The sequence below is a fragment of the Aquila chrysaetos genome, chromosome 3, assembly GCF_900496995.4.
Source record: "Aquila chrysaetos chrysaetos chromosome 3, bAquChr1.4, whole genome shotgun sequence".
In the NCBI taxonomy this organism is placed as follows: domain Eukaryota; kingdom Metazoa; phylum Chordata; class Aves; order Accipitriformes; family Accipitridae; genus Aquila; species Aquila chrysaetos.
In genome coordinates, this window is record NC_044006.1 from 36,379,332 (window position 1) to 36,391,948 (window position 12,617).

Below are 12,617 nucleotides of genomic sequence, written 5' to 3' on the forward strand. Positions count from 1 at the left end.
TAAGTTGTTTCTCTCATTTAATTCACAACATGTGAATGAGATTGTTTCCATTACTCATCACAACTACTTTACTTTAAATATGGTTATGGTAGGGGGACACTGCAGGTAAAAAGATTGGTTGGAAAAGTTGGTTCTGTTGTTAACCTTTTCAGCTTATGGTCACACTGCCGAAGTGCATGTAACAGCCTGCAACTAGGCAGGATAAGATTGTAAGCAAATAAAATGCCTTTTTGAAATACAAAAATTAAATCGTATGTTCAATTCTGAATGCTTTTGGTCATAAAAATTCACATTTTACTCTGACCTGTTGTAGCTTATTAGAAATCAAAGGTCCTGTGAAACTTAAACCAGTAAATTAGCCAAAGAATAAAGGAATAAACCGCAGTTTGGAAAAAATTACTGTAAATCCTCAAGTGTCTTAAATATACAGAATTGTAATTATTTTTACTGATGAACTAAACCAGCAGATTCTCTTATGTTATAATTAGATTATACGCATGAAAGCAGTGTGATCATTCTAGATTACAGAACTGTTCTGTGTCCTCTGGTGAACCTAAACCAATAAATTAGGGTTCTGTTTTCCATTGGAAGTAATAAAAGGACTGATTGTCAAACTGCCTAATAGTAAGGTAAAAAAAACAGGGCAAGAAGATCAATGTCTCTTCAAGTGAATTTAAAGTAAAAATGTAAGTCTTTCCTTTGCTGGATGAGGAAGGAGTGAAGTTGGTACGTGTAGAACCAGATTGCTTATATATATGCATACACAATGCATAGTTTTTTATCTTGGATAGAAGATCATTAATTCTGCTCACCTGCTAAATATTTTTGCCTATTCTAACACTGATGTTTGAATGTCTTCTGGATCACTTCATGGGAGTTGGTAGGCATGAACTGTAAGCCACAGGTACAGCAACAATGTTGCTTGACTGTAGGATGTGCTTTGGAACAGCTGTGGTGTAGGAAAATAAAGGACCTCTTTGAAGAAAATTAGAAGTACTTGTCAACTACATAAGTAGTTGGATCATTGGACAATTGCTCAGTAACTGATATCTTAGTGACACACATATGGATGAAGCATTTTTAAAATATTCACGAGAAAAATATACTTCTGTGGGTAAGAACAGCTGTTTTCATCACCATAGCTAAAGTCAGCTTCCTTGAGTCATGTGTCATGTTTGCTCTCGTTATCTACATCTGTACAATGTTCTTGAACTCTGGGCCTTTTGCTTTCTCATGCTTCATGGATTTGCAGACCTTCACGTCTTTCTTCCACTGCCTTGGTCTTGCACCTTGGCCTCCTTTAGTATACTGTTAACTCCGCACCTCCCACCCATGACTTTGTGTTATTTGCCTCGACTCAGCTATGCTGGCATGTGCTCCAGCCAAGCTGTACTTCAGCAGATATGGAGTGCTGCTGCTGCTGCTTCTTCATTTCCTACCTGTAGAAAGAATGAGCACTAATAAATTGAAGATATTTCTTCTTTAGCATTGTTTTTTCCTCTGCCCTTAGCACGATCTTGTAACTCCTGGTCCATTTGCCTACCTCCTTGCAACTCTTGACAGGTAGGATTGCCTTCATGTGACATCATACCATCTGTTTTCTAGCTTTACATTAAAATAATTTTGTTTCCATGGTTTATTAACTTATTCCTGGCTCTTTTTTTGATATTTCAAACATCTTTTTAAAAAATAGGGTGTGTTTGTGTGCAAGGTGCTTCAAAGTGTAATTAGGAGCTGTAGCGTTTCTGTATAAGGCTTAGAATAAGTTTTTTCATGGCTGCAGGAGATGGAAGGGTTTATCTTGAGCCTTCTTTTTTAAGTTAGGGTCTTACTTTCCATATTGCATTTATTCTCCTAAAAAAGATAAGGTGAAACACATTATCCAGTTAGATAAACAGGGAAGGATTCTGTGCAGAGTTGTATCCATGTAAATCCAGAGTATACATGCCCATGCACATACGCATTAGAAGAGTATTGGTCTATAAAATATGTGTGAAAAATTTCATTTTTAAAGCAAAATAATTACTTCCATTAAATATTAAAGTATAGTTTTATTTCTACAAATATAGAGAAAATTATATCTGGAACACAGGGTACTTCCTATGCAGTGTTGAACTGCGTGTGTTTTATGTTGTGCCTGTTTCACTGATGTGACTTACTGGAGTGATTTGATTTACTGAAGTGCTCTATGTGACCAGAATAAAACGGCTTAGCTGGGCCAGAGGACTTGGATCAACTGTTGAACTGCATAAATTGCTGATTATTAAGGTTATAATGTCAAGCACTAAGGAAAAGAAATACCGGAATTAAGGTTGGTTATGCAGCCTTAATTCAGGTGTCTTTGGGTATATGCAGATAAACTAAGGTTTAGAGTCCATGGCTGGTACTGCTTCACTTTTCAGGGTGCTTAGCATTATGTAGTAATAGTTGTGTTTGAAAACTACAGTTTTCTTAACTTTATTTGAATCTATGGAACTTCTGAACATCAGATCATAGGGAATGCAGTTGGTTACGTAGAATATGGGGAGCACGTGGTCCTTGCCTGTAAGTCGTACACATGTAACAGTAATTTGTCACTGGTTATTGTGAATTTTGAGTTGAAAATCACTTAGCTCTGCATCATGAAGGGATCAAACCTGATTATCCAACTTAGCATTCAACTGTTGTAAACTGTTCAGCTGCCTTTTTTTTTTTTTTCACCCCAAAGCCTCCTGCCTCAGATACTTCACACTTTTCTCCTTTGCCAGCAATTGGACAGGGATGCTAGAGACATTTTCTTTCCTTGAAGAGTCCTATGCATGGAGATGGCATCCCCAGCCTCATTTCCCCATGGGATGTCCTGTCAGTTGCCCTGGTTGCTGAATCTGGCAGATGTTGAAGGCAGGTGCCACGCTCCTGCTGTTGGCAGAGTGGGTTGCATTGTCCTTGGAGTCATCTGCTGCCTGGTTCCCTCTGACAGGGTCTTCTTGCCACCAAAAGGGATGTCAGTGACAAGAGTCCTGCTTGCCATTGTATTGACCAGACCTTATGCTTTTGTCTTCTCGTCTTTCTGCATCACTGAGTGTTGGGTTCTTTGTTGTTGTTGTTGTTGTTGTGGGGTTCTTTGGTGGCGGTGGTGGTTTTTTTGTCCCCAGTCCCACTGCCTTTTGGCATCTCCCTCCCTTGCCCCCCTCACTTGGCAGTTCTGCTGTGTCTGTATGTGATTGCTGGCACGTACTGTGAGACTTTGGCGAAAATGGTGATAGCCTCTGAAATGTATGAAGCCTTCTTTCTTGCCAAGTAGGTTGCTGCATAGGATACCATCTTGATGGTAGCTGTCTTCATTTCCATTGAACTCTGGGAGAACCCAGAGACTGGTTTGATAGTCAGGCCTCCTGGGAAGCCCTTTTGCTTCATCCTCTACCAACGGAAGATGAATCTCACCCACTGTCGCTCTCCTGGTGGGATGCAGGGAATGTGCTTGGAGCCATTCTGGCCATGCCTTTCCGGTTGGTGGACGGTGGGAGCGTGTTTTGCGAGGCAGAAGGATCTTCTACTGTGATCTCTTCAAGAGGCCTTGTATCAAAACATGCTTCAGTTTTGCGAAGGTAGAAGTGTTTTCTTTGCTAGGAAGTTGGGCGTGGGTGGGGATGGTGTGGCCTGGGGCAGGGAACTGCTGGATTCCCTAATTCCTGAGTGAGGGAGGGCTCTGGTCATACCTTCTCTATCGAGCTGTTCCCTGAGCTAGCCCTCCTGGTCTCCCTGTACTACCTGCAGTGATGTGGGTAAGACGGCTTGCTTTGGCGTAGGATGTGTGGGAGAGGGACAGCTAGGCTAAGGTGCTTCCCTTCCTGTGCTGCTTCCATCTCCTTCTGTCCGCTGCCTTACTTTCTCTTTAGGGCAGACTGCCTGTTTCTTACATGGACCTACAGGTGTTCGCCTTCAGGCCTCCATTTGCGGCACAGCTCTGAGTGCTGTCAGTGTTCACTGTTTATGGTCAAACCTGGTTGTGATCGAGCCTGTCAGCTGTGGTTGTGGAGTGTTTTCCCCATCTGTCTAATAGTACATCAAGCCCTGACGTTGCCTTCTTCATGAGAGGCAGAAGGGGTTAGCGCCCAGCAGCCAGGCTTCGAGAGGGCTCTTGTTGGCATCTGTTGGTGAGGGGCTTTTGTAGCTCCAAACCAGAGGATGCGGAGTGGATGGAGCCTTGCCAGCCTGTCCAGGTCACGGTTCTGGTCTGATGACTGGAGGAGGAGGGACTAGGAGGCTTTCCCCAAAGTGCCCCAGACCAAGGGTTGATGTGCCAGGCAGCTGCTCTCCTTTGGCTTCTCCTTTATCCCAGTCTACCTGGGTTTGCTGGACGGCAGTCCGAGGGGCATGGGGCAGGCACCTTGGCCAGCTGGCTGGCAAGGGGCTGAACTTCTGTAGGCTCACTGGGCTGTCCTGGGGGAGAGGGCAGACCTGGCCGCACTTGTTTCTGCAGCCAGGAACATACCTCTGGCCTTCGGGCTCTGCGCTGGCTTCTTTACAGTCTTTGTTACCTGGCATGGAGCTGTGTATATGGAGAAACATATGTATGTATAGTGTGCTTCCTTCTGCTTTCAGGTGTCTTCAGATCTTCTGAAATAGCCGATAGCTGGTAAATTCAAGAATCTGAATGAAACAAGTTTTTTTTTTTTTCCAAATACCATAAAATTTTTTTGTGGAGCACAAATAAACTTAGGCAAGCCCCTCTCACCCATTTTCCCTTTCTGACTAGGTTTTCAGAGGGATAGCAGGATTAATTCTTGTCATAAGGGCCTTGCTTGCCAAATTACAGGTTCTGTTCCAAGGAGTAGGAGAGCTCAAATAGTTGAAAGAAAAAGAGTCTAAAATTTTTGCATGTAGGAAAAAAAAGAACATTTCCTTTGGCTACTTCTGCAGAAATAGCAAGACCATTTTGACTGGCTGAACACCAGCACAGATTGCCCAGAGAGACTGTGGCATCTCCATCCTTGGAGATATTAAAAACCCAGGTGGACATGCTCCTGGGCAACCTGCTCCAGGTGACCCTGCTTAAGCAGGGGGGTGGACTAGACAGTCTCCGGAGGTGCCTTCCAGTCTCAGCTATTCTGTGACTGAAACTTTCTGGAAAAGTTCATCTTGAGATGGGAAGTCTGATATGGGGAATTGCAGTTCACTTGGTGAGAGATGAGTGAAGTAAAGAATAATTTAAGATAGATTCATTTAATGGGAAGTGTAGAGCACACTTTAAAAATAAGCTGGTCTGCCAGGCTTGCCCACAAGAACTTCAGGGGAGTCAGTAAAAATATTATGAATTCATACCAAAATAACAGAGAGCAAATCTTACTACTTCTGTCTACACAAGCAAATTAAGCTGCTCTGTAACTTTAGGAAGTGCCTTAGATGCATTTTCCATGCACACGTCGAAATTGTGAGCTTACTTAAAACTTAGAACCAGAATTTGTGCTCTCACCTTTGCACATAAGGGGCCAATGCTCAGGATCATTGCCTTTGATCCAGTAGAAAGAGTCATATGGACATAAAAAGTAGCCAGGACTTGGCTGCTATTTAGGAGTCATTTTCTGATCATGCTTTGCTCATAGGAATGTAAGTGTAAAAAGCCAAATTTACATAAGCAAACTACTCTATGAACCCTTGCCCTCCTTTCTCCCTTGACCTTTGCTTCCCAGTTTGGCTCCCAGAGCTTTTCTAGAGATCTCTTTCTAGGGTTATGTGTCTCTCCAGCAAGAAACCCAAGTTCTGAAAGCAAGAAAATGGTGGGATTGCAGCCACAAAACCTGAACTCAAGCAGACAATCTTCCCTCTTCCATTACTACAACACCTACTCATGGAGCAGCCCTGTGGAGGCCAATGTGGACACTGGCTGGCAGCCAAGACATGTACCGGACATCTCCTTACCTTTGCTCGTAGCTTGAGCTCATCCACAAATGGCAGCTGAAAATTCATGCCTGTAATGTAAGGTCACATCAGTTTAACCCGTGTTTTGCAACAACACTGCAGGCTGCCTTTTTTCTAAAAGCTTTCTATTTCTCCATATTTTTTACATAGTTTATTTCCTCAACTTATGAGGACTAGCAGGAAGGCTTGTCAGCAATTTACCTTGGAGATAGAAGGCAAAGGGGAAGTGGATTGCTGGCAGGATATTGCTCACTGTGTGGGCAAGCATAACGTGCAATAGGACTATGCTGGTTTTGGCTGGGATAGAGTTAATTTTCTTCACAGTAGCTAGTATGGGACCATGTTTTGGATTTGTGCTGAAAACAGTGTTGCTAACACAGGGATGTTTTCGTTGTTGCTGAGCAGGGCTTACACAGAGCCAAGGCCTTTTCTGCTCCTCACCCCACCCCACCAGCGAGGAGGCTGGGGGGGCACAAGAAGTTGGGAGGGGACACAGCTGGGACAGCTGACCCCAACTGACCACAGGGATATTCCAGACCATACGACGTCATGCTCAGCGTATAAAGCTGGGAGAAGAAGGAAGGGGGGGACGTTCGGAGTGATGGCGTTTGTCTTCCCAAGTAATCGTTAGGCGTGATGGAGCCCTGCTTTCAGGCTGAACACCTGCCTGCCCATGGGAAGTGGTGAATGAATTCCTTGTTCTGCTTTGCTTGCGTGCACGGCTTTTGCCTTACCTATTAAACTGTCTTATCTCAACACACGAGTGTTCTCACTTTTACCCTTCTGATTCTCTCCCCCATCCCACTGTGAGGGAGGTGAGCGAGGGGCTGTGTGGGGCTTAGTTGCCGGCTGGGGTTAAACAGTGACAAAGACAAAAAGTTTGGACTCCTCTTTGTGAAGTTCAACTCAAAGCCAAGTTATAACTTGAGCTCGGTCTCTTCAAAACATGTTTGTGTAGATATAGCCATAGTCCATTTTGATGATCGTAAGTCTGCAGCTGAATTAATTAATTGATGGTGCAAGAAAGATATTTAAAGGCAGACCTTTACCACTCATAAGTCCAGATCTACCAGATCAAATCTGAAGTCTGGATGGTTTTTGTAATGTTTTGTTGCTAAGGGTTTCCTTATACATCATGCCTAATCATCTCAATATTTCTTTAGGTCTTGCTCCTTTAAATAGCTTTGGATGAGTGGAACATCCCATACTTTTGCAAAGATGTCCTGAAGTCAGTGAAAGCCATTTGTGAACATGGGCAGCTGAAAGAAGCAAATGCATTGTGTGCCCTGCACAGTCATGAGCCAGTCTGTTTTTGGGAAATGAGAGTAGTATAGTATTCCTATGTTTGCTTTTGAAAGTAATCTAATCTAAAAGACCTTGAAACAATCTGCAAATTAGGAACGTGAAACCTCAATGTCATTTTTTCATCTTTAAGAGAACAAGTATTTAAACCCAGAAAGAGCAGTAGGCGGGAAGAATTTGAGAGATTCAGCCCGGCAGATGTTGCAGAGATTGGGTAGGATAGGACTAAGCTTTACCTATTGCTGTGTGAAGGTTAAGAGCTGCAATCTCTGTTAGGAGATCCAGATTTCACAACACTTGGGTGATGGTGTAACAGGAAGAAGGGTGTGGGCAAAACTACAGAGCGACATATGAGTAATTCAAGACCTCACCTGTTTTCCCATCTGTAGAGCAAGGCTAAGTGGGGAAAGCAGATGGGCAGATCAGAAGTTACAGTCTAAATGCTTACTTTTGCTGAGCTTATCTGTATTGAGGATAATCTTTGGGGATTCATGTTTGTTGCATGCTTTTTGTATTTTTGGATGGGTGGTTTTTAATTGAGTCAGAAAAAATGGCTGGTGTTACTCCTTTTATATACAATATCAGAACGGCAAATCTGAGCTACTAGGATATAGCCAACAGATGCCAGCGGTCTTTGTGATACTTTACTGTTAATTTACTGAGGATATGTTTTCTTCAATAATGTTCCTAGTAGTGAACGAGCTACCTTTTTAATAATATCAAAGGGGTGGAATTACTGTGTCATTTCCATGTGAAAAAGTCTCAGTGAGTATCAAAGGCAGATTATGACCTTAAGTAGTGCCCAGAAGTGATAAGTCAGGAAAAAAAAGTTATGAACCCAACAATGAATTTTGAAATTTGGTCAACATTTTGTATTTTTAGTAAATACAGAATTTCCTGCAATGTTTGAAATCAGGGGTCAGGACTCCAAAATGAGACTTAGTGTAAGTACAGCTGAGATTGACTTCAGGGGTTATTACTGCGTGAGAAATGAGAAAGGCAGGAATAAAGGTAGGTGATGCAAGCTTAATATTTTCCAAAGTTCAACAGTTTTGTGAGCAAAATGATCTGCTTACAGAGTGTTTTTAAGATAGAAATAACTTTATCTCCAATACTAAATTTGGAATCAGTATACCCAGCCATCTGCATCTGTATATGTCAAGCCTAATATCTTGATTTAGGGATTGAATTTATATCGTGCTCTTGTTTGTTTTTCTTCAGACTTTTGCTATATCACTTGCTTTTTTTTCTGATGTAATGTGGAATCTCATTGGTGAATTTCGTTGTATTTCTTGTTTACTGATGTCTTTATGAAAAACTTGGTGAAAGTTTGTGAAAACTCAGTATTAGACTCCTTATACCTTTATATGTCAGTTAGCCAGTGGTATTAATATTTAAAGCAATTAATGCTCTTCCCTTTCTAATCCAAGCTAATATCTTCTAATCAACATTATGTAATTCAACAAATATAACAAAACCTCCTGAATTAAGATACTATACTCTTTTGTTATCTCTGGATATGCAGCATAGCACATATTTTTGTATCTTTTGAACATTTTGTAGTTTGGTAGCTGAATTTCTGGTAGCAAATGCATCATATTTTTAAGTCAATACATTTAATTTTCTGTCGGCGTTCATCTTGAAGTTATGTTTCTGCTGAATTACCCGTTGTTAATTAAGAATAATTTTATCGCTTTGGTTAACATAAGAAATTGGGACATTATTAGGGTGTTGGCCTTGATGTTTCCATAACAGGTTAGCTGCTTTGATCTGGCTGTGTTGACAGTAAAATTGGGTCTTCTGCTTGGACGTGCAGGAGAGAGACATGTTTGGTGAGACCGTTATCAAATTGGAGGGAGTAACTAGAATCAGTAAAGCAGAGACAGGCACAGTAATAATAAAAAAAGAGAGAAAAAATTAAGCAATAGAGGGTCATGCAGAACACTGTTGCTTTGCTGATATAATTTATGGCTGTAAACAGAGGTCATGACGTCACGCTATGGCAATCCCAGCTCTTCTCATCTTTGTACCGTTTTCCTATGGCTCACATAAGCCCAGTCCTAGAACATTGCGTTCCCTTTTGTGTACCCTTTGTTATTTTTTTATTTTTTTCTAACCAGAAGAGATTAAACAGAAGAGAGTTCAGTGAGGAGTTGGAAAAATAATAGAGGCAGTGTAAGGAAAATGACATTAGCAAAGACTGCAAGGCACACGTATATTGGCAACTTGTGTCTGAACTGTCTGAAAGTAGTTGTAAAGGGTAACTGTAAAAAGTGAAAGTGTTTTTTTTATTTTAACGAAGGGATCTACTTATTAGAAGGGATGGATCTAAGACATTGGTCTGTGTGTGATGGTGTTAATCACCTTGGAAGTGATCGATAGCAATCTAAGTTGTGTAAAGCACCAGCAGCTGCATAATATGGAATGATACAACTTTGGTAGAATGAGGGATAGGCAGCTACTGAAGTCCCCTCTTGTATGATCATTTTTGATAGTTGTGACATGTTCTGGTTTTGAACACTAAATAATGCCCTTGACCTAATTTAACTGTAGTATAACAATATGGAGAATGTGGACCATTTACATCATGAAAAGAAAAAAGGAAAATACTCATGTTGAAGTATTTCCTATTTTTAGTGTAATATTTTTTCTTCGTTAAATATTTGCAATAATATAAAGCAAAATACAGCAAAAATAGGATTCTGTTGTATTTGCCTAATGTAGGCATATATAATCTTGCAAGTGCCATGTGACATTTTAGATTTTATTTCATTTTCCCTTTAAGCTTCAGACTGGCAGTTAAAGTGCCCTAAAGGGGTCTTTATTCTAGTTGAAGTGCTCCGATTGCACTCATCTTTTCTTCCTTTTTCCTTTTCTTTATGGTAGTGTTTTCAGTTTTGAGGATTGTTGGGGAAGAAGTGCCATCTTTTCTGTTATGATCAGCGGCAGCTAAAGCTACTCAGTGGCTTCTCAGTGATCTTACCAATCATCTGTCAGCCAAAAAGTGAGGAGTACCTCGTAGAATTGCAGGTTACATGCACATGTGACCCTGATTCAGAAGTGTAAGTGTCTGTAATTTAAGAAACTTGTAGGACAGGTTGTGTGATCCATTCTGTGGTTGGCCATCTCACTAGCTGTCTGGTTCTTCTCTAAAAAATGCTATTTAAAATGTTACGACAACTTTTTAGAAACTTGCGATTTAAAATCACATAATCTCAAAAAACTGAACTGTGAATAACTATATGGAGGTTGCAGATTGGTCAAAGCACAAGAGATTACATTTCAAGACCAATATGCTAGGAGAAGTACGCAGGGAAGAGAGGGGAAAAAGCACTCCTGCCTCCATGTCAGAACTACGAGGTTTTTGTGTATGTTCCCCTAGTTGCTTGGATATCCCAGCTGGGCAGCGCTCCCCAAAACGTGGTGGCCATACCCAGCCTTGAACAGAGGTGTCGTGGTAAAACTTCAGTGCTCTTCCCAACTTCCCAAAGAAATCTAACGCGACTATTTCATCCTCATGAAATTTTCAAATACATCCTGGCTTCCTTAATTTCAGAATGTAGCATGTCAAGTAAAGAGCATTAGTCCTAACATTTGGACAACATCCATTTCAACTTTCAATCTGGATCTTTTTCTAATGCAGCGGTGTTCACAAAGAAAGCAGGTTAGGTGCATGGTTTTTCCAATCTTCACGTAATTCCTTACTGTCCTTAAATTTGATTGTCCTTAAATATTTTTTTTTTTTGAGAGTCCAGGTTGTTCTGCCTTAGTGCTTACAAGAAAACGTTTCAGAAGGTTATATGAAAAGGCGCAGTTATGTTTATGACTATGCTTATGATCTTTAACTCTTGCTGTCACTGCAGAGCCACCACTCTCAGCTGCTGAGAAGTCACAAGGATCACTAGCTTCCATTTATTTTTTCTTTTAAAACCACTGATGAGCTTCGCAGGTGTCTGGGAGGCTGTGCAGAAAGGCTGGGAGCAAACTGTTGTAGGCAAAGTCCTTACAGACGAATGGCGTTTTGAAGGGACATGATATAAGCATATTTTTCGTAATCTTCATTCTGCTGTCATACTCCCAAGAGGAACTTTTGGAGCCTAATGGTGAACTTAGAAATGTGTAAAGTAGCATTAGAAATAAGATGCATATGGAAGTAGCAATAATGAAGGGGAGAGCATTTCACCACCGTCAGTGGTTGTCTGGAGATGAGTTCCCGAAAAGTAAATTCTCAAACTGCTAGGAAGTTGTCTGATAACATACAGTAAAAATGAGCAGTTTACCCGCATGTTATAATTACAGTGTTAGATCCGCAGTACTGCTTTCCTGCCTGATTGCTGATATGTAGCGTTTCAGTGGTCTGCATTGTTTATAAGGATAGTGTAGTAACCCATCGAGAATGACAAAATTGCCATGGTGTGTTTGTGTTGTGTCATCCAAATAAAAATCCTTCTTCCATTTGTTCTTGCATATATTTAAGACTGCATTTACCTGTTTGTGTGTCTGTAAATGGTGCTTTATAGTCATATGAAGAGAGATACAGTCTTTCCAAGATCTTTTAACATTTCTATCTAATTATGGCTATTTTCTATAGCTTTTCTAATTTTGACACTTTATTAGGAAAAATGCATGTAAGTGATTCAATTTTCAGTGCTGTCTGTTTACCCATGGTAGAAATTATTCTTTAACTCTGTGTGTTTGCTTTTTTAAGGATATCATGACTCATTATTTACTCATGGGTAATCATCTTTAGTAAACAGTGCATCTTGTGAGAGCTAATACAGAGCTTCGTGTGTATCAGTTAGAAAGAGACCCTTCGATTCAAAAGTTCCTGCCAGCTGTCACCCCCACAGCTAGTATCACCTCATAATATAGAGCTAGTTACAAAATACCAAAAATAATGTTTGTGTTTAGAGGAACAGGAAAGCTTGCAAATAAACCAGAACTCAATAACATGTATGACTTCAGGGCTGCAGCAAAATATACCTGGACATGTAATACTGCAGATTTCTGGTTTGTGTCTGATACCTTCCTGCTATGTTTGGTTGGTATTTTATACTTTTTAAATTAATGAAAGCAAAAAAAATGGCATAAAATAAAATAACTTAATCCTGTCCTTTTTCTGTTATGAGGAGAAAATATGCTTTGTCTCTATTACCAGTTACTTTTCTTAAAATGATATCCTAGGTTTAGATTTTGAATCATTCCCTGGCTAAGTGATGACTCTCTCATTTTGTCTCCTATTTATAAAAGAAGTGAAAAGATTTAGCTCATGAATTGTTCATATAGACTACAGACGTCCTGTTTGGCCAAATGCTGTCCTCAGTTACAAGTCAGTGTCACCAGTTAGCTGTCTGAGTCAATGGCAGCATTGTGAATGTATTTCAGCGTAGTATGGAGACTTAAATGTTTTGTTT

The 12,617-nt window shown here is 40.6% G+C and overlaps 1 protein-coding gene across 9 annotated transcripts in view; it reads left to right on the plus strand.

Annotated features, from left to right (window-relative positions):
• THRB (thyroid hormone receptor beta) overlaps positions 1-12,617 on the plus strand; it is a 177,829-nt gene that overhangs the window by 17,921 nt on the left and 147,291 nt on the right. The gene's annotated exons all lie outside the window — the stretch shown is intronic.